Here is a 22,322-nt window from a genome sequence, read left to right as displayed (position 1 = left end):
CCTTTCTCACCTGCTGTGGTGTACAATCTTTTGTTCCAAGAAAGGAGTTATGAAAGTGACACCAGAGACTGGTGTCTTGGGCAGATCCACACATTAAGAAGACTGGTTAAAATGGAAGAAGCAAAGAGCTCCAGCTCAGAGCTGTTTTTCATTGCTGAACCTTCCTCAGAGGACTCAGGGACAATAAAAAATGTGCCCATCACTGCAGCTGGGAGAGATGCAAATGAGCTGCAGAACTTCATTTCCCTCAGCTAAAGACCAAATCTACAGGGATGTGATGGCAGCTGCAAAGACATTAAGCTGAAAGAAACTTTCAGGGATTAATTGTTCCATTTTTAACATTTTGGAAGGATATTGGTCAGAAGCACATCAGATGTTGTTTAATCAGGCAGCTGTGGAGTCTTCCCCACCTTCAAGACACATTTTCACTAGTTAGTAATTTTCAGGGTAACTAAGCAAGACTTAGTGGTGGGTGGAAAACATCTCCAAAAATACAAGTCATTAGATCTCAGGCGCACAGTAAAACGACAGCAAAAGCAAGCACAGTCATAAGATTAGAGATCAAGGCATGTGGCTGGCCTCATTTCCTATCCAAACCCCAGAAGTAATTATACCTGTGGTTTACTTGAAGGACGTCCCATAATGGAGACCCTCACAACCTTCCCAGAGAGCCAGTTCCAGTACCCAGAAAGTTAGAGAAACCTTCCTCGTGTCTGCTTCTAGGGTCTTTCCCCTTTGCAGGTGTCACACCTAATTTCTGCAATGGGCAACAGATCAGAGTTCCTCCTGGTTATATTGTGATGGTCAGGGGACATAGGAAGGAACCAAACTTGGTAGTTAGATAATCATTGGACTCAATGACCTTAAAGGTCTTTTCCAAACAAAACTATTATGATTTTCCACTGCCCCAAATTAGTTTTGTGTTATCTTCTGGCCTTTCTGGTTTAGTTCCAGAATGCTTAATACAAGGAGGCTCAAACTAGCCTAGTTTCCACTTCCTGTACGATGTCTCCTGACGTTGAGATCAGTGAAGAGCTTGAGGTACGTTGTACCTGGTAGGTTGCTTTTTTTCCCTTCAGAGATCTCTGTCCTTAAGATCTCATTATTGTTTATTTTAGATTGAGAAAGAAGCCAAGCCCCCAGGCACACCTGTGGTTAGCTACAAGCATTTGCAAATCTGAATTTTCAAAACTCTTCCAAAACAGATGAAAAGAAAAAAGAAAAAAAAAGTTAGACATAAAATCATTCACTAAGGGCAAAGAGAAGATTTGGGGACCTAAAATAAAAACTTCATGCCCGCATTATTTCCCCTGTTACCTGTCTTGTGTAAGAAATCGTTTCAATGATGAAACTGCGGAACTGTGCTGAGTCGCAGCTTGGAGCACAGGAAGGTTGACCACCTCCTCTTTGAAGTGTTGATGCACTGACTGTTGAATCACAGAATCACACAGAATCACAGAATGACACAAGTTGGAAGTGACCTCTGGAGATCACATAGTCCAACCATCCTGTCAGAGCAGGTTTTTGAATGGGATGGTGTCCAGGCAGGTTTTGAATGACGCTGGAAGTGGAGACTCCACCACCTCTCTGGGCAGCCTGGTCTGTTGCTCTACCACCCTCAAAGTAAAGAAGTCTCTCCTCATATTTAGATGGACCTTCCTGTGTTCAAGTTTGTGCCCGTTGCCTCTTCTCCTGTCAGTGGGCACCACTGGAAAAAGACTGGTCCCATCCTTCTGACACCAACCCTTGAAGTATTTATAAGCATTGGTAAGATTCCCCCTTAGTCTTTTTCAGGCTAAAAAGCCTCAAATTCCTCAGCCTTTCTTTGTGAGAGAGACAGATGTTCTAGTCCCCTAATCACTTTTGTGGCACTCTATTGGACACTCTCCAATAGTTCCCTGTCTCTCTTGAACTGGAGAGCCCAGAAGTAGATACAGTATCAGATGTCACCAGGGCAGAGTAGAGGGGAGCACAACCTGCCTCATACTGCATGCCACACTCTTCTTGATGTACCCCAGGGTGCCACTGGCCTTCTTGACCAAAAGGCACATTGCTGGCTCATGGTCATCCTGTTGTCCACTAGGACTCCTGAGTCTTTTTCCACAGAGCTGCTTTCGAGCAGGTCAGCCCCTGGTCTTTCCTGATACCCAGGGTTATTCCTTCATGGGTGCAAGACTCTACACTTGCCCGTGTTGAACTTCATAAGGTTATTCTCTGCCCAGCTCCCCAGCCCATCCAGGTCACACTGAATGGCAGCACAGCGTTCTGGTGTGTCAGCCACCCCTCCCAGTTTTGTGTCATCAGCAAACTTGCTGAGAGTCCTCTCTGTCTCTTCTTCCAGGTGTTCTATGAAGACACTGAACAGGACTGGACCCTGTGCTGGCCCCTGGGGAACACCACTTATTGCTGACCTCTAACTAGATTCTCTGCCACTGACCACAGCCCTCTGAGCACCATCTTTGATCCAGTTTATGAGCCACCTCGCCTCGCCCCTGAACCCCAAAACAAAACAACAAAGCAAAGTAAGAAACAAACAAAAAGAATGAACCTTTCAGTAACACCAATGGCAAAGTCATTTAAGGTATACAGTAGCAGAAAAATCCATCAGCAAGGTCAGCCAAGGCAGGTAGGTAATGCAGGGAGACAAGCATTGCACAGTCGTGTGAATCAGTCCACAGTAAGTAAGTTTCTGTGAGGAGATGAAACAGGCAGCCACCAGAAATGGTGTGCTCTGGGTTGAACCTTTCTGGAGACTGGTGATGAACTAAGTATACTAAGTATCTTTTTCCACCCCTCTTAGTTGTGCTGTGTGGGACATTTCCAAAATTACAAGCATTTTAAGATCGTTTTATTGAGGTAGGAAGGTGGCAGCAGATGTTTTAGGAGTTTGCAGCTGTCAAGGATTGGGGCTAGACCACCAACACACATGCTTTATCAACCTCTCTGCCTTCCCAAAAGGAAGAGAAAAGGAATTAGAGAACAGCCTGATGGGTTGGGAAAGAAATGAAAGCAGCTTTAATGAAAACAACAATAAAATGAAATAGATACAAACAGATACAAACCCAAATTGAACTCAATTCTCTGATGTCAATGACATCACCATCACCACTGATGCTGGGGACAGGTAATGGGGATTCAGCAGCAGATGGGAACTGAATTATAGAACTGTATAGGGATTGAAGGCAGAATGGACAGAGTCTTCCTCTGATGCTGGCCATTGGAGAAAAGACCATGGTGATGGCTCAGCTTTATACTGAAGCTGACATCCATGAGATGGATTCCAGTTTAGGGCTACCTGTCCTGTCCACTCCTCCCTGCAGGTCCCAGCTCTTACTGTACCCAGCACAGGATACAAGATTTAACTGAGACCTTGGTCTGCACAGGAGCAAGTCTAAGCAGGAGCCTTTCTGCAGCCCAGACCTTGGCAGTGACTCTTCCCATCAGCATTGTCACAGCTAGAAGCAGCCCTGAACCTCAGCAAGTGTGATTCCTGAGAAGAGGCTGAGCTGAGAAGTCAAATCACTGACCAGAATTAATTCTGCTCTAGCTCAAAGGAGGACACAGCAGCAGTGCTTTGGGTAGTCCCTGTCAAAGCTGAGATCAGGGCTCAGGAAATCCTGGCTCCCGTTCGGGCAGGCAACAGGGTGTTATTCTGATCAGCAGAGACAAGTCAAGGGAGGACCAGGTCTGACATTTCTCGTGAAGAATTTCCCCTGTGCTTGCAAGTAAAGTGAACAGCAGCATGTTTTGCCAGCGAAACCCAGCTGCAGTTCATCTCTTTCTGACTTGGGTAGCTTGGTTCAGACATAAAGAGCTTTTGTGCTTTGGGGTGAGGATGGAAGACAACTGGACCCCAGCCAAACCCACGGTGCCGTGGTCTCAGTAACTGCTGTGTATGTGGGAGTGTCGCACCACTTCCTACATACAAAACCTGAACACAACTTCCTTTCCTGTACTGGGGTTGCTGACACTGAGCAGGGTAGATTTGCTTCTCCTGAAAAAAAAATAATCAGAAGACCAAAAAATATCCTCATTTTGCCTTCCCATTTGCAAAGCAGCACAGAGATGGGGGCTCCTGGGGAAAGCTCCCTCTTGCAGGGAGACGTCTCAGCACCGTGCAGGGAGCATTGCAGTGGGATTCCTCCTCCTGTGTGGCATCTCCATCCCTGGATGAGATTGACAGAATTGTGCATATTAAAAATAGTTGATTTTGGAAAGCAAACCCTTGGTCACCTTGTGTTTGATTGCTGGTGTAGATTGCTGAGACCCTGCCAGCTGTCAGGCTAGAAAGGTGGAACTTTCAGGATGGGTTTTGTTCAAACAACATAGTCAGGAAATGTAAAAGCCCAGAGGTTTCAATAGCTTGTGTCTGTTCTGCCTTTGAACATCACTGGGCAGAAGGTAGGTAATGAAATTCTCCATACTGCTTTGGTTTTCTGTTTTTTGCTTGTTTGGTTGGTTTTTTTGCTTTTACAGTTTATCCATAATGTTAAGTAACATTATTTCAATCATGGACTCATAGAACGTGTCAGGTTGGAAGGGAGCCTTAAAGATCACCTTGTCCAACCCCCCTGCAGTGAGCAGGGACATCTCCAATTAGATCAGGTTGCTCAGGGCCCCATCAAGTTTGACCTTGAATGTCTCAAGGCATGGGGCCTTAACCATATCTCTGGGCAACCTGTTCCAGTATTTCACTACTCTGATTGTGAAGAACCTCCTCCTAATGTCCAATCTAAATCTACCCTGTTCCAATTTAAAACCATTGCCCCTCATTTCTTTTGCTACAAGCCCTTCTAAACAGTCCTTTCCCAGCCTTTCTGTAGCCCACTTTCAGATACATAAATGCAGCTATAAATTACAATTAATTGCAATAATAATGAAAAATAGTAATTGCAATGTTGGTAACTTGGACTGAAGTTCATCTTCTACTAGAAAATCAATCTGTGACTGGTGAAGAAACCAACAAATCTCTGAGGTTTTGCCTGCCACTAGTAAATGTTATTTACTTATCTTCAGGGACAGATTGTTCCCAAATGCCAATTTGTTTGGATAACTGAGAATAAATGACTTGCAGCCTTTTAAAGGCTACCTAGATAAGCAGCCTGAATGGATGCTAAAGGAAAATAATTCAGAGCACGAAGGAGCAGTTCGAGAGTAAATAATACCTTTAAGCCTGTTCCTCTATTTTCTCTTCTGAACACGTGAGTGATTCCCAAGTGCAGTAAGAGAAGTTTGATATACAGCATGGCAGGCAGAGAAAGAATCTCAGATGAACAGAAGACTTCATGTCAAACAACACCCGAATAGCTGGAGGGCACCTGTGATTTTAGGAGGGATGAGCTCTGTGATGGAATCGTTTGGCTGAGCAGTTGCCCTAGGGTACAGTACAGAGGGGTGTTACCTTTTTTTAACCTGCAGAAGAGTTTTACTCTGAAAGGCTCCTGTGGATTTCAATGGCAGCTTTGTGCCAAGGACCCCAACTTACCCATTTCCAGTTTCCAAATAAAGCGTAAATCACCTCAGTTGCCATATAAAGCATCCACAGGGAATATCCAGGAGTAAATGTGAGGGTGGTACAAGACGAAAGAGTCATGTTCTCAATGCAGTGTTTCCTGTAGCACACCACCCAGGATACCATGTTGGGGCTGATGGTAACAGCTCTGCGTTTATCAGAAACTTTTCTTACCACTGAAAAAAACTGAAAAGGATAATTTTATGCTGATTTCTGTGATGTAGGTCTGTGGCTGACTTAAAAACAAGAACCAGAACATAGAAACCAAGCTCTAAACCTGATATTTCCTACCTCCTCACTGCTCCAGTCTTACCCACATTGATCTGTATCTTGGTCTTGTTTTGAGTAACTCTCCAGCTCTTTTTCATAATGCTCATGGTTTCATAAAGATTTGCCTTTTGACATTTGGAGTTGGACTTACTCCATGCTGACTGCTTCCTCTCCACTTCTTTTGGCTGATAGCAACTTCTGTAACCATAGAAAGATGTTTTTTTTTGTCAGAGACTTCTAATTTTTGCAGATAGAAGACATCAAAAATGAAGAAAAAGGTACGTAGGTGGCAAATTCCAGGTCAGCCTCCTCATTCATTGCTCCTGCAGGGTCATTGTCCACATATTCATCATGAGAGACACAGATTTGGCTCCTGCTGAACCTACACTTCACATCTTGTGAAGCCCAGGCAAGAATAGAAAGATTGTCATGGAGACTGAGGTTGGAAGGAAGCTCTGGAGAGCCCAAACTTCTGCTTGCAGCAGATCTAACATCAGTGCTAGATCAGACTACTCAAAGTCATTTCCATCCTGAGATTTATGGAGACAGTAAGTGTTGACACTAGACAGTTTGAACAAGACTGCTACTTTGCATCCAGTAGCTCCGCCATGAGGTTGGTGTGCATCACTCCCAAATGCAGCCGGTAGTATTTGGGTTTGCTTTGCTTGGGCGTAAGAGACTATGCTGAGAACTGATGAATCTGACTTTTTCTACCAAGGCAACCTAGAGATCCACTGAGGGCACCATGGTGTGGTCCAGCCCCAAAGATGAAACATGCAGAAACACATAAAAAAACCCACATCCAAAATTATTACTAGTAGGATCTGCCACTTATCAGACTGCCTGGATTTTATGTGCATTCTGAATTTCACAGGATCACAGGATGTTAGGGGTTGGAAGGGACCTCCATAGATTGAGTCCAACCTCCCTGTCAGAGCAGGACAGTAGAAGCTAACACAGATTGCACAGGAATGCATCCAGATGGGTCTTGAAAGTCTCCAGAGAAGGAGACCCCACAACCTTTCTGGGGAGCCTGCTGGGCTGGTTTCCTCACTGGTGTCAGCAGATACTTCTGCTTTTGCTTTTCCAGAGTGGAACAGCTTCTGGTTAGACTCATAATGGTGGACTGCAGGTCAGCTGCTGTTGCAGCTTGCCTAGACATGAGGCAGCTGCCACCCAATGCTACTCTAACCACATCAGCTACCTCCTCTGCCCCAGCAAGCATCCCCTGCTGAGAGATGGGTCCTGGTAGTCAGTCCTTGCTGTGAATTTCATGTTCTATGAAAGAACCTTCATCTTGGGAAAGGCATCAAAGTGCCAGCTGAGGTGAGGTCTGAGCTGGCTGCGTGCAGGTTTCAGCATTTCTCTGCTGGGTCCTTTTCTGCCTCTCTGAAGCAAATCTTTGTTCATCACTGAAGAATTTTCCCATTGTTATAGTGCATCTCACCCTGCTCAAGTTAGACCTGCAGATACATCAACCTTTCTTGTTCCTATTCCTCTTTCTCCTACCTGGAAAGATGGGTGCTGCCTGCATGCAACACTTTCAAAACCTTGTGGGTGCAGAAACCCACAAAACAAAGGACATGCCAAATTTAGCTTACCACAGGTCTTGACTTGTTGTAGTATAGAAGTTGTATTGATGTTGGATTTGCCTCATGCAATGCTGTCTGGACCAGATGTAAGCAGGCACAGACTTTTATTCCGTTACACAGCAAAGTTACCTAGTCTATCAGAAGGCACAAGTGTCACATCTCCATTGGTCATTTTCTACTGGCATACATGTAATTAAGGCATACAATAGGTCAAAATAACCAAATAATATTTTAACACATCCAACCAAATTCTGCCTAGTTTCTCTCCTTCAGTTACAAGGTGTTTACATTACCCTCAGAGTCAAAGACAAAACATAGCTTTCTCTAATTCAAGCAAAGGCAAATCTTCCCTATAGTCTTCTAAAGCTATCCGAAAACAATCCTTCTCCTACCTTGACTCACTGTATCTTGTCAACATACTCCTGGAAATACCCATTTCAGATTCCTCCACTTGCTTATTATGGACACAGCTACATTTTTATAGTAAACTTGTTCTCCTCATGCTTATAGTGAAAATAAGCATTGAACTCTGCATCCACAGCAGGATTTTCTTACTCAACCCATTGGCAGTGGCTATGTTTCACAAAGTGGTGCCTGCAGCAGAAAATCAAGCCACAAAGGAAACCTCACTGGTCCTCTTGGGTCATGCTCAACCCTGTGAATTCATCTATTTGGACCAAAAGAGGGGTGCTGCAGGATAAGGCTTCATCACAGGGGTAAGAGTCAGCCTAGAGCAGAGGTTACTTTTGTCTTGCTCCATTACTTCCACTAGCTGGCTCTTGGTCTAGCAGGTCTGACTCAGAGCAAGTCACCTGCACAAACAGCTTTTGACTTTGCTTCTCATTTGCATCTAGCCCAGAGCTAGTTTAGCATGAGCTCATCTTCATGCTGGGTGATTTTCTGGTGCTAACAGCTGCTTAGGGCTTGAGTAACATGCAGGGCACTACTCTAAATCCAGACAACCCTGTCAAGAAGTAAGACATAAATACCTCTGCTCCTCACCCTCTGTCGGCTTCTCCAGCCACATCAAACAACTGGATCTAAGAACATTAAGACTGAATCGCATAAGGTGCAACCTTCCCTCCTATTCCATGCTACACCGATTGTTTTCCTGTTGTGCTTCTGAGGGCACAACACACATCCTGACACACAGGAAAGGTCCTCCTAGAGGGTTACAAAACTGCCTCAAAATTCCTGCTGGATTGACATGACAGAGTCATAAGAATGAATATGGAAGGGCTCTGCATCAGAGGAATGTGAAGACTGTGTTCAGTTTTGGGCTCCTCACTACAAGAAGGACATCAAGGTGTTGCAGCATGTCCAATGAAGAGCAACTGAGCTGGTGGAGGGCCTTGAACCTGTCTTATGAGGAATGTCTGAGGGAACTGGAGTTGTTTAAACTTCAGAAGAGGAGGCTGAGGGGAAACCTCATCACCCTCTACAACTCCCTCAAAGGAGTTTGGAGCAAGGTGGGGATCTGTCTCTTCTCATATGCTACAAGCATCAGGACAACATGAAACAGCCTCAAGTTGTGCCAAGGGAGGTTCAAGTTAGATATTAGGAAAAGTTTCTTCATAGAAAGGGTTATCAGGCATTGGAACAGGCTGCCCAGGGAGGCTGTGAAGTCACCATCCTGGGAGGTATTTACATGTGGATGTGGTGCTGAGTGATGTAGTTTAGTGGTAGTAGCATAGCAGTAGTGAACTCTAGGCAAGTGATTGGACATCATTGATGGTCTCAAACATCTCTTCCAGCCTCAACAGTTCTATAGTTCTGTGATTCTGTGAAAAGGCTTTGGAAGAAAAGATAGATTTTGTATTTTTAAATTATGTTTTGGCTAAGCAAGTGATATAAACCAGACATAATATATGTAGAGATGGCAACATGATGTAGGACTCATCTCGTGCAATCCTAGAGGTGTAAACCAGAGCTTGTCACCCTGGGATCTCTTGTAGAGGGAAATCAGCACTTTTGTCATACCATTCACTGCATCTGCCTGGTGTGAACCATGCCCTGGAAATGTGCATTCATCTCTTATTGACTACAGGGACTGCTGAGAAGTAGTTCTTCAATAGGGTGAATCCTGCTTAGCCATCAACAGAGCAAATGGAGGAGTCCAAGTCATTCTGAGAGGGTGACCTAGGAAGAGATTGTTGCAATTGTTTGTGTTAGTCTGATTTCAGGGGATAATTTCTTGTGAATATAGCTTAACTGGGAAATGTTTGTGGCCAGGGTTTGAGTCCTGGCTACCTTCTTCACCATGGGTCTCTGTGTCTGAGTGCTGTCTCTTTCCCTCTCTCTCTATTCCCACTGGTCTTCAGTTTATATTCCGGATGTAAATTTAAAGTAGCAGGTGGTAGAGAGCAGATTTTGTTCATTTTACATTAAGTCTTTAACTTGAAATGTACTTGGGAAACATTAACATTCTACGTCTCAAGCTCCCAAAATGCAAAGGGTTTCATGCTGTCCTCCCACCATATGCTCTCAGCTTAAGTGGTTGGCTCATGCTCCTTGTCCACTCTAAGAAAAACTATCGAGAATCCAGATGGGTTTTGAATGACTCCAGAAATAGAGTCCACCACCTTCCTGAGCAGCCTGCTCCAGTGCTCTACCACCCTAAAAGCAAGAAGTTGCTCCTCATGTTTAGATGGAACTTCCTATGTTCAAGTTGCCTTTTGTCCTGTCACTGGGCACCACTGAATGAAGACTGACCCCATCCTCCTGACAACCACACTTTAAGTATTTATAAGCATTGATAAGATTCTCCCTCATTCTTCTCTAGGATAAAATGTCCCAAGCCTTCATAGGAGAGATGTTCTAGTCCCCTAATCATCATTGTAGCCCTTTGTTGTAACCTCTGAAGCAGTTCCCTGTCCTTCTTGTACTGGAGAGCCCAGAATTGAACACAGCATTCCAGATGAAGCCTCACCAGGGCAGAGTAGAGAGGGAGGAGAACCTCCCTCAACCTGCTTGCTTAGAGGTGAAGCAGGTTAATCAGGGTTGCCCAGGGTTGCCCAGCTGTCTCTTCCTGCCATGCCACATCCACAGACTTCAGAGGATGCCAAGTCTGGCAGAGATGACCCAAGGCACAACACATGAGTAAAGGGACTGCTCTTCTCAATTAGCAATGAGGCTTTTCCTCTGGAGTTTGATCTGACATGCTTCCACCCACGAACAACCACCTCATTTCCACGTGGAGTGAGCCAGCAGAGCATCTGGAAGTCCTCATGTTGACGTAACTGCTAATTACCCTCAGACTGATTAATGTGCAGTAACACAGCCTGTGTTTATTGCAGAGAGGGCCAGCCTGGGGCTGAAGCTCACGGTGGGGTGATTTTACACGGCTAGCAGAGGAACTGGTTTGGTCTAGAGACCATTGGATATCACCAGTCTCTCCTTGCGGGCGAAGATGAGCTGATGGGGTCTCATCTGGTTGATGTCTATCCTCCACAGCAGCCACAAGCAGGAATCTGAGAACGTGCCCCCTTCTTGATTCTCTGAGGTAAGTGGTGTGGGGTTTGTAGCTTCGGGATGTAGAAAGGCTTTAATGTACAACTCTTAGGACCAGGACTGGGGGCAGAGCAGTGGATCAGTATGGGGAGAAGATGGTAGATGCACCTGCATCTGTCTTAGGGTCATAGTAATGTTGGTTGGCAGCATCAGCTGGAGGACTCTAATTCAATCTTCTCCTTCAAGCGGAAGCACTGTCAGCTCCAGATTGGTTTAGCCATGGTTTCATCCAGCTAAGCCTTGAGTCACCTCAAAATTCATCATTTGTCATTTCCCAGCAACCTGTCACAGCACTGTACTACTTGCCTAGAGATGTTTATCCTGTTGTCCAACCTACACTTCCCAAGCCATAGTATGTGGCTGCTGCCCTTTGTTGTAGTGCCTGCCACAATGAGCTTGCCTTCACTGTCTTTGCCCTTCCAAGAAGCTGTAGGCAGCTACTGTTCTGCCCTCCAGGCTCCTCATTGCCATACTCCAGAAGCCTGAATTTCTTAACTTGCTTCTAGAAGATGTGTGCTCCAGGCCTCAGACCACCTTGGTAGGATATCTCAGAGAAGCTTTCAAACTAGCCAAGTCTCAACAGGATTAGAGAGTCCATGTACATGGTGATATTCTGACACTAATACACATGCATCTGGGTCGAGGCAATCCCAGGCACAAATACAGGCTGGGCAGTGACTGGCTGGAAAGTAGCCCTGAAGAGAGAGACTTGGGGGTGCTGGTGGACAAAAAGCTCAACATGAGCTCTCAGTGTGCACTTGCAGCCCGCAAAGCCAATCAGATCCTGGGCTGCATCAGGAGAAGTGTGGCTAGCAGGTCGAGGGAGGTGATCCTCCCCCTCTACTCAGCCCTGGTGAGACCCCACCTGGAGTACTGTGTCCAGTTCTGGAGCCCCTATTACAAGAGGGATGTGGAGGTGCTGGAACGTGTCCAGAGAAGGGCCACAAGGATGATCAGAGGGCTGGAGCACCTCTCCTATGAGGACAGACTGAAGGAGTTGGGGCTGTTCAGTCTGCAGAAGAGAAGGCTCCGAGGTGACCTAATTGTCGCCTTCCAGTGTCTGAAAGGGGCCTACAGGAAGGCTGGGGAAGGACTTTTCAGGATCTCAGGTAGTGATAGGACTAGGGGGAATGGAATGAAGCTGGAGGTGGGGAGATTCAGGCTAGATGTGAGGAGGAGGTTCTTCACCATGAGAGTGGTGAAACCCTGGAATGGGTTGTCCAGGGAGATGGTCGAGGCCCTGTCCCTGGGGGTGTTTAAGAGCAGGCTGGATGAGGCTCTGTCCAGCCTGATCTAGTGTGGGGTGTCCCTGCCCATGGCAGGGGGGTTGGAACTAGATGATCCTTGTGGTCCCTTCCAACCCTGAATGAAACTATGAAACTATGAAACTATGCATCTTCCAGGAGGAGATATCAAAGGAGGCTTAATAAACAGGTTGTGTTAATATGTAAAGATATTTCACTCTCTTAAAGTATGGATTAGTTTCTGTATAGACCAGCCTGTACATGAAATCAAAGCACAGTGGTGAGTGTTGCTATGGTTTATGAAGATGTGTGCTTTTATCACTGTGTGATGGAAGGACAAAAATTGCACAAATTCTAGCTCCAGAGTTGCTTTAATGTCTTGAGGCTTCCATATTACCTGAGGAACCAGTGCAGGGGGTGAGATACTTTCCAGTCCAACTCACTACCCTTTGATTCCCCTTACTGTCCATGAGGCCTGGCAGACAATAGGATGACCGTGAGCCAGCAGTGTACTCTCACAGCCAACAAGGCCAACAGCATCCTGGGATGCATTAAGAGGTGTGTGGCCAATAGGTAGAGGGAGGTTCACCTTCCCTTCTACCCTGCACTGGTGAGTCCTCACCTGAAGTACTGTGTCCAGCTCTGGGCACCCCAGCTCAAGGACAAAGAACTACTGGAAAGAGGTCAGTGCAGGGCCACTAAGATGATGAGGGGACTGGAACATCTATCACATGAGGAAAGGCTGAGAGAGCTGGGTCTGTTTAGCTTGGAGAAGAGGAAGCTGAGAGATCTTATTAATGCTTACAAATAGTTAAGGGGTGGGTGTCAGGAAGATGGGACCAGATTCTTCTCAGTGGTTCCCAGAGACAGGACGAGGTAATGGCATAAACTTAAACATAGGAAGTTCCATCTAAACATGAGAAGGAGCTCTTTTACTTTGAGGGTGGAAGAGGCTAGAACAGGCGGCTCAGAGAGGTGGTGAAGTCTGTATCTCTGGAGACTTTCAAGGCCCATCTGGATGTGTTCCTATGTGATCTCCTTTAGGTGATCCTTCTCTGACAGGGTGTTGGACTCTGACCTTGAGAGATCCTTTCCAAGCCCTATCCTTCTGTGATTCTGTGCGACTAGCAGCCAGCTGGAGTCAGCTGCTGCTTTTTTCCAGGTAAACTTTGTGTCTTGCTGGAGGTGAGTAGCCCACTGTCCATAGAGGTGAGCAAAGCTTGGAGTAGGGGGAATGGGATGTGCTCTGAGCTTTCAGGGAAAGAACATTTGATCACCAAATCACCTTGACTGTGTGTCCAGAGAAGAGCAATGAAGCTGGTGAAGGGTGTAGAGCAGAAGCTGATGGAACTGAGGTTATTTGGTTAGAAGAGGAGGCTGAGGGGAGACCTTCTTGCTCTCTACAACTCCCAGAAAGAAGGCTGTAGTGGGGTGGTGGTCAGTCTCTCCTTCCTAGTAACAAATAATAGAACAAAAGGAAATGACCTCAAGTTGTGCCAGGGGAGGTTTAGGTTGGACATCAGGAACAATTTCTTCCCCAAAAGGGTGGACAAGCCCTGGAAGAGGTTGCTCAGGAAAGTGGTGGGCTCACCACCCCTGAAGGGATTTAAATGGCCCATAGGTGTGGTGCTGAGGGACGTGGTTTAGTGGTGGACTTGACAGTGCTGGGTTAACACTTGGACTTGATGATCTTAAAGGTCTTCTCCAACCAAAATGATTAAATGATTCTGTGATTTTATGACTGACTGTTCTGGAGGCTGGGGTTGACTCTTTGAGGTACAGCAGTGAAACCATTGTACTGCTAAGTTGAATGCGGGAACCTTTTGAGGGAGAAGCAAACTGGGATGTAAGAAGGGGCCTCACAAGCCCTAGAAAATGCAAAAGAACCTCTTCTTTGGTGCTAATCTTTCATGATCCAGGCCATGTTAGGAGCCATTGCTAGAAAGATCTAGTCAAAAGTGATCTCTGCTTCCTGGCCCAAGTGTGCATGGTTTCTCCTTAAGCGCTCGCAAGCACACACCTCCTTCTGCCCTGACCACCCAGCCCTGACCTCACTGTCAGAATTTCCCCATTGATTCAACACTTGACTTTTTGAGTGCAGCAAGAAGCCAGCCCTCACCAGCCTGAGTCATGGGCTGTTTCTTGAACTTTGAGCAAACAAGTGTTTTGCCATGGGGAAACCCATCTGCCTGACCTAACCTAGGCTGCACCTGCAACCACTTCTAGTCCACAAAAGGTGTAGGATGCAGCAGTCTCTGCTGATTTCCCTACCACAGTGCAAGAAGCGAGCTTATTCCTGGGTGTGTGGGAAAAAGCTGCTTCAAAACCTGGCATTGTGACCCCAGTGATGGTGTGACTTGACCTGCAATGCTTTCCCAGATGTACCCCAAAACCAGAGTCACCAAGAGGGGGTAGATTTACTGCATAAAGCTTCCAAGTATCTGGAAGTCAGATGTCTGACTGTGCTATCAGCTTTGACTGCCTTTATACTCAACAGAGAAACAAACACTTTAGTTTGAACTGGGTTACAGTTTTACACTTGACATTTGCTTGGTTTGTGGTAACACAAAATCACCTCTGGAGACATCCCTACTGAACAACCCCTGCTTGCTCAGTCATTCCTCATAAGACTTGTGTTCAAGGCTCCTTACCATACAGTTCTCCGTTAAGGAACATGGTCCATCTCCCATGCAAACAACACAAGTGGTCACAAGTGATGAGGAAAAGGCTGAGGCACTCAATAATTTCTTTACCTCAGTCTTCACTGCAAGGGCCTCTAGCCACACTCCTGATGTTATGGAAGACAATGCCAGGAACGGGGAGGAAGAACTGCCCACTGTAAGTGCAGATCAGGTTCGTGATCATCTGAAGAACCTGAAAGTGTTCAAGTCCATGGGACCCGACGGGATACACCCACGGGTACTGAGAGAACTGGCAGATGAGGTTGCTGAACCCCTCTCTATTATATTTCAAAAGTCATGGCAATCTGGTGAAGTCCCCACAGACTGGGAAAGGGGAAACATTGCCCCCATCTTCAAAAAGGGTAAGAAGGAGGAACCAGGGAACTACAGGCCAGTCAGTCTCACCTCTGTGCCTGGAAAGATCATGGATCCTCCAAAGATCCTCCTGGAGTCACTACTGGCTCAGAAGAATAGTGAAGAGGTGATTGGGAACAGTCAGCATGGCTTTGCCAAGGGCAAATCCTGCCTGACCAACCTGGTGGCCTTCTATGAGCAGGTGACAAAATTAATAGATGAGGGGCGAGCAACTGATGTCGTTTACCTGGACCTGAGCAAAGCCTTCGACACTGTCCCACACCACATCCTGATCTCCAAACTGGTGACACATGGGTTTGATGGGTGGACCACTAGATGGATAAGGAACTGGCTTGATGGCCGCACCCAAAGAGTGGCTGTCAATGGCTCCATGTCCCAGTGGAGGCCAGGGACAAGCGGAGTCCCTCAGGGATCAGTCCTGGGACCTGTCTTATTCAACATCTTTGTGGGGGACATGGACAGTGGCATTGAGTGCACCCTCAGCAAGTTTGCTGATGACACCAAGCTGTGTGGTGCAGCAGACACGCTGGAGGGAAGGGAGGCCATCCAGAGGGACCTTGACAGGCTGGAGAGGTGGGCACAAGCCAACCTCATGAGGTTCAACAAGACCAAGTGCAGGGTCCTGCATCTGGGTTGAGGCAATCCCAGGCACAAATCCAGGCTGGGCAGTGACTGGCTAGAAAGCAGCCCTGAGGAGAGAGACTTGGGGGTGCTGGTGGACAAGAAGCTCAACATGAGCTCTCAGTGTGCACTTGCAGCCCGCAAAGCCAATCAGATCCTGGGCTGCATCAGGAGAAGTGTGGCCAGCAGGTCGAGGGAGGTGATCCTCCCCCTCTACTCAGCCCTGGTGAGACCCCACCTGGAGTACTGTGTCCAGTTCTGGAGCCCCTATTACAAGAGGGATGTGGAGGTGCTGGAACGTGTCCAGAGAAGGGCCACAAGGATGAGCAGAGGGCTGGAGCACCTCTCCTATGAGGACAGACTGAAGGAGTTGGGGCTGTTCAGTCTGCAGAAGAGAAGGCTCCCAGGTGACCTCATTGTGGCCTTCCAGTATCTGAAGGGGGCCTACAGGAAGGCTGGGGAAGGACTTCTCAGGATCTCAGGTAATGATAGGACTAGGGGGAATGGAATGAAGCTGGAGGTGGGAAGATTCAGGCTGGATATGAGGAGGAAGTTCTTCACCATGAGAGTGGTGAAGCCCTGGAATGGGTTGTCCAGGGAGGTGGTCGAGGCCCCATCCCTGGAGGTGTTTAAGAGCAGGCTGGCTGAGGCTCTGACCAGCCTGATCTAGTGTGGGGTGTCCCTGCCCATGGCAGGGGGGTTGGAACTAGATGATCCTTGTGGTCCCTTCCAACCCTGACTGATACTATGATACAACCTTTGTCCTTGGCCATGGAGAAAGTACTGTATTTATGGAGAAAATTCAGAAAAAAGGTAAGAATGTAAAAAATTTACTAGGTTGCCTAATCCCTCCATAGAGAATGTGTGTTTATATATATGACAGGCTGAGAGCTGGGGTTGTTCAGCCTCGACAAGAGAAGGCTCTGGGGAGACCACATAGTGGCCTTGCAGTACCTGAAGTGGCCTACAAAAAAGCTGGGAAGGAAATTTTGTAAGGGTGTGTAATGATAAGATGAGGGGCAATGGTTTTAACTAGAGAAGAATAGATTTAGATTGGACATTAGGTAGAAGTTCTTTATTATGAGGGTGGTGGAACACTGGAACAAGTTGCCTAGGAAGGTGGTGAAGGCCCCATCACTGAAAACATTCTAGGTCAGGCTTGATGGGTCTCCAAGCAACCTGATCTAGTTGGGCATGTCCCTGCTGACTGCAGGAGGTGGTTGGACTAGGTGGCCTTTAAAGGTCCCTTCCAACCCAGTGCACTGTGTGATACCGTCATGAGTTTTACTGTTTACCTTGAGCTATTCTTCTGTGCAACATGCTAGATACTGACTTATGGCAATCCTTGCGTTTTGGACACAAATGTTTTCAACCCATCCTTTACCCACAAGGACCAAACAGTTGTTTCAATACATTGTGGTTCAGCTGCAAAAGCTGGCATGTGACTTGGATATCTTTAGTTATATTAATTCTGTGAGACCCTGTGCACACAGAGCAAGTAACACAGAGGTGGCAGTGGGGTCTCCTTGTCTCCAATGAAGCATCACCCTGCCACAGATACTCACCAGCTGAGAGGTGTCAGGTTGCCTGTGGTTACTTTCACTCTTTCATTTTCATTCAGCTTTGCAGACCAAAAATTAGTCCTTTATTTTCACTTTCTGATTCTCATGCAGCAACACAGAGCCTGCTGGGGAGAATTAGGCAGTCAGCAAAGCTCCTTGTTGCAGATGCACACCAGTACTTCTAGGGGTTGGGTGTTGATGGATGAAGAGATGGAAGCAGGGAAAAAACAGGATATTTGCCTGGGATCAGAAGGGAGACATAGATGGGAAAAGCAGTGATGTAATACTGATGTAGAATCATAGAATGATTTGTATTGGAAAGGAACTCCAAAGGTCAGCTAGCCCACCCTCCCTGCAGTAAACAGGCACATCCTCCACTGGATCAGATTGCCTAGAGCCCTGTCAAGTCTGACCTTGAATAGGTCCAGGAATGGGGCCTCAACTACTTCCCTGGGCAATCTGTTTGAGTTCCATTACCTTCATAGTAAAGACTTTCATCCTACTGCCCAACCTAATCTACTCTTCTTTAATTTCAAACTATTGCCCCTCATCCTATCACTGCAGGCCTTTATAAACAGTCCCTTTACAGCCTTCTTATAGGCCCCCTTCAGGTACTGGGAGGCTGCTATTAGGTTTCCCTAGAGTCTTTTCTTCTCCAGGCTGAGTGCTGCGTTTGTACCTATGACACGTGGAAATCTTGAGATAATCTTACATTAAAATCTTACAAAAGAAGAAATAACAGGAGATGCCTGTCCCCAAAATCTCTCTCTAAGGCATTTGAAAGAAGGGGGTTCCAAACCTGCCCTTTATACTCAAGACACGTATTAGTGGAGGTGAGGTCACTCTCATCTCAAATGCAACAAGTGGTAGGACAAGAGGAAACAGCCTAAAGTTATCCCAGGGCAGGTCCAGGTTGGATAGTAGTGGGGAAAAAAATTCACAGAAAGGGTTACCAAGCATTTGAACAGGCTGCCCAGGGAAGTGGTGGTGTCACCATCCCTGGAGGTATTTAAAAGACACATGGATGTGGTGCTGTGAGACGGGGTTCAATCGTAGGAGCTTAGTAGTAGTGGTGGGATTGTGAGGTCTAGGTGAGTTTTTGAACTTAATGATCTCTAAAGTCTCTTCCAACCTTAACAGTTCTATGATTCTATGACAGAGCTGCTTACAGACCACTTCTGGCATGCTAAGGAGGGACAGAAGAACCAGTTGTTGCATATCTGATGGGCACCTCAAACCTTTAGTCTGGTCTGGGTCAGTTTGTCAACCGTCACTTGAAGCTCACACTCATTAGAACACCTGGCAAGGGTGAACATACTTGGCATAGCAATAGGCTAAGATGTTCATGTCTCAGCGTCCTGGTTGTTGCAAAAGAGTGCTCTGGCCCTGAGGTGTCTGTGATCCCATCTGTCCTTGCTAACATTACCTCCCAGAAACAAAGGTCAATGAGGGTGGTGTGTCAGGTGTCCAGACATTTTCGGGTCCTGCCTATGGCCATGGCATACCAGGATCTTTGCTGCCCTCTAAGGAGTAGAGCTCACAACGGCATATATATTTATTTTTGTGTCTAAGTAGTATCTCTTACTTAGATTTTGTTTTCTCATTCCCATTTGGCTTCTGCTGCTATGGTTTATCCCTTTCTGAAGACCAGTAGTTAACATCTCTTTGGCTATTCATTTGCTTCTTCTGTGAGGAGGAAAGACTCAAGAAAAAGGCTTTGGTGACATCTTTTTCTGCACTAGAAATAGTGCCCTCCTCTGACATTGCTGCTTCAAAATCCTGCACTGCAGTGGTAGGAGATACTTCTATTTCCCTGTATCTGGATGGCTACTTCATAGTTTGCCCTGCTTTGAGCAGAAGGAAAACCTAGGTAGATACCAGGAGAACATTCTGCTGGAGAAGCCAGATCTGAACTTTGATACACTTTCCCTAGAACAGTGCTGCAAGTCCTATTTCTTTTCAACCATGACATGGAAAAAATATTGAAGGATGAGGGAAACCTTCTTGCTCTCTACAACTTCCTGAGAGGAGGCTGGAGCAAAGTGGGTGTTGGTCTCTTCTAGTAACTAGAGATAAGAGGGGAAGAAATGGCTTCAAGGTGCATGAGGGAGGTTTACATTGGGTATGGGGAAGAATCTCTTCACTGAAAGGGCTGTCAAGGCCTGGAAGAGGCTGCCCGGGGAGGTGGCAGAGTCACCACTCCTGGAGGGATTTGAAAGACCTACAGATGTGGTGCTGGGGGACATGGTTTAGTGCTGACCTCGCAGAGTTGCGTTAACAGCTGGACTTGATCGTAAAGGTCATTTCCAACCAAAACAATTGTATGATTCTATGACTGCAAGAGTTAACCCAGGCTAGCTTTTGTTGATGGAAAAAACCAATTCTTATCTCCCAGTGACTGTGCGTGAGACTTCACCAGCTGCTCTCTAGGAAACTTGGACTATGCTGCCATTGCGTGTTTGATACCACGGCTGGGTATGGATTGTTTCCAGGGATGAGGCATATACCACCCCAATGGGCAGCCTGGGCCAGTGTCTTGCCACCCTTATAGAAAAGAATTTCTTCCTTCTTTCTAGTCTAAATCTCCCTCTTTTGATTTAAAACTAAGTCACTTGCTCTGTCACAAAAGGCTCTGCTGAAAAGTCAGTCCCCATCTTTCTTATAGGCTCCTGTAAGTACTGAAAGGCCACAAGGAGGTCTCCCTGAAGCCTTCTCTTCTCCATGCTGAACAGCCCTAACTCTCTCAGCCTAGCCTCTCAGCAGAAAGGTTCCATCCCTTGAAATATTGTTGTGGCCTCCTCAGGACTCACTCCAACAGGTCTATGTCTCTTCTCTGCTGAGAACCTGTGCTGGACCCAGCAATGCAGGTGGGGTCTCAGCTGAGCAGAACAGAACAGAGAGGCAGAATCCCCTTGTTCCAGCTGCTGCCAACTCTGCCAGGGAGGCAGCCTATGATGCAATTGTTTTTCTGGGCACACATTACCAGCTCATGTGTGTTTTTTCAACCACCAGTAGCCCCAAGTCCTTTTCCACAGGATTGCTCTCAATCCCCAGTCCCTCAGCCTGGGGATTGCCCTGACCCAGGTGCAGGACTTTGTCTTGGCCTTGTTGAACCTCATGAGATCACACAGGCCCACTTCTCAAGCTTGTCCTGGTCCCCCTGGATAGCATCCTTGTCCCTCTGGCATGTCAACCACAACACTCAACTTGGTATTATTGATCCTGTGATCTGTATTCATCCCTCCAAACCCTTTCTACACTCTGCTAAGAGGAGAAAGTCCTGTCTTCACCAAGCCTCTTTTCTGGGCACATTGGGATTGTGTTTAAATACAGACTCAGCGGCAGCTGAACAGCAGCAAGCAGAGACTGAGGTGTGTCCCCAGGATCTGTAGGATGACATCAGTAAGTGCTGTTACAAAGTCTTTGCAATCAGGCAAAGGCAAACATGTAGCCTCAGCACACTAATGGCATATTATGGTCTTGCTTGGGCAGGGGGGCTGGACTCAATGATCTTTGGAGGTCCCTTCTAACCCCTAACACCCTGTGATCCTATAATGATTTAGTGAGAGGCTGTAGAAAAGCAGACCATGAACATCTCTGTGTGCTCAGAAACAGGCCAGTCACCCTGATGCCACCAGAGATGGTCTGCCAGGAACAGAAGCACGTGTAGGTACTGTGGCAGCCGTGGCAATGCCCCATGGGGAATGAGGAAATGGAAGGGGAAATCACCAGGCACAGCTGCTTCTGGCACGTGATTCTGCAAGTCAGCAAACTTGGGAGAAATCCTGAGGAAACAGAAAATAGCAATTGTCATCCCCATTTCTGGGCAGGCATGAACAAATCTCCCCTGGATAAGAAAAGACATCATCTGTTTTCTGCCAGTTTCCCTTTTGATGAAAGGAGGCAGATTTGTGACTGGGAATATATTGCAGTGGGACTCTTGAGAGATCCAAGGGTGAGCCAAGGGTTCAGGTGCTTATTCTGAGACTCTGCTTCAAGGTAAGTTCTTGCTCCTTTCCCACCACTGACTGCAATATTTAGAGTGTTTTCTTAGCTTCAGAATAAAGACATCAGACAAAGGGCAGGCTGCAGTTGCTGAGCTCTAACATCCTCCCTCCAAGGAGAAAATGATGGGGTTTTCCTGCACCCGTTTGCAGCTTTTAACATTTTATGTTAAAGGGGAGAAAGGACAGAAGGAACGACTTGGGAAAGAAATTCTAGCATAGAAAAGCAATGGTCTGAAGATTGTGAGACACTTGGACACTTGGAGGCAGAAAAGACTGGAATAAGCTTGTAAATTATCACCACACAAGCTAACCCCTGGTCTTCAGGAAAAAAAAAAAAAAAAGAGAAAGAAAGAAAAAAAAATGAAATCATGTGGACTCCAGGATAAAAGAAAATCACTTTTGGCAACACTTGGATCAAAACCTCAAAGCAAGAATGCTGTTCCCAAAGGGAATAAAGTACCACACTCTAAACTGGCACTCCCAGAAGCTGATCCCCTATAGCCATTAGATCTGAAGCCCTTAGCAGCTCTGGCAATGTGTCACCCATTTGGAATAGTCACCAAAACCTGGTGGGATGCTCTGAAGCTGCTCACTTGCTGCCTCAGCCAAATGTTGAACCTGGCAATGGATGCTTTGGGGAAATGATCAGCATGAGATGTCTTGGGAACAGATGCACAGGGAGATGCCTGATGGTGAACTGAGATGTCTAATTGTAGGAAAACAGATTCTGTCTTGGGGTTGTTTGGTTTTTGCTGTTGTCTTTTTTTTTTGTTGTTGTTGTTTAATTGTTCAGCCTGGAGGAGCCAAGGCTCCAGAAAGACTTTACAGCAACCCTTCAGTACTTAAAGGGGGTCTACAAGAATGATGGGGAGGGCTCTTCATCAGGGAGTGCATCAATAAGACTACATGAAGGAGTAATAGTTTTAAACCTAAAGTGGGGAGATTTAG

The 22,322-nt window shown here is 46.5% G+C and overlaps 1 protein-coding gene across 3 annotated transcripts in view; it reads left to right on the top strand.

The window, feature by feature from the left end:
• The window catches only part of LOC137457138 (endonuclease domain-containing 1 protein-like), a 215,835-nt gene that overhangs the window by 185,796 nt on the left and 7,717 nt on the right, over nucleotides 1-22,322 (top strand). For all 3 annotated transcript variants that reach the window (XM_068168940.1, XM_068168948.1, XM_068168957.1), the window contains 2 exons: nucleotides 2,342-2,522; nucleotides 10,671-10,876. The gene's annotated coding sequence lies outside the window, so the exon portion shown is untranslated. The remainder of the gene's footprint in view (nucleotides 1-2,341; nucleotides 2,523-10,670; nucleotides 10,877-22,322) is intronic.

Source organism: Melanerpes formicivorus, unplaced genomic scaffold (genome assembly GCF_026170545.1).
Source record: "Melanerpes formicivorus ecotype bairdi unplaced genomic scaffold, bMelFor1.0.p_v2 SCAF_3, whole genome shotgun sequence".
NCBI lineage: Eukaryota > Metazoa > Chordata > Aves > Piciformes > Picidae > Melanerpes > Melanerpes formicivorus.
The sequence above is the reverse complement of the archived record's forward strand: the minus strand, read 5'-3'. Positions and strand labels throughout refer to the sequence as shown.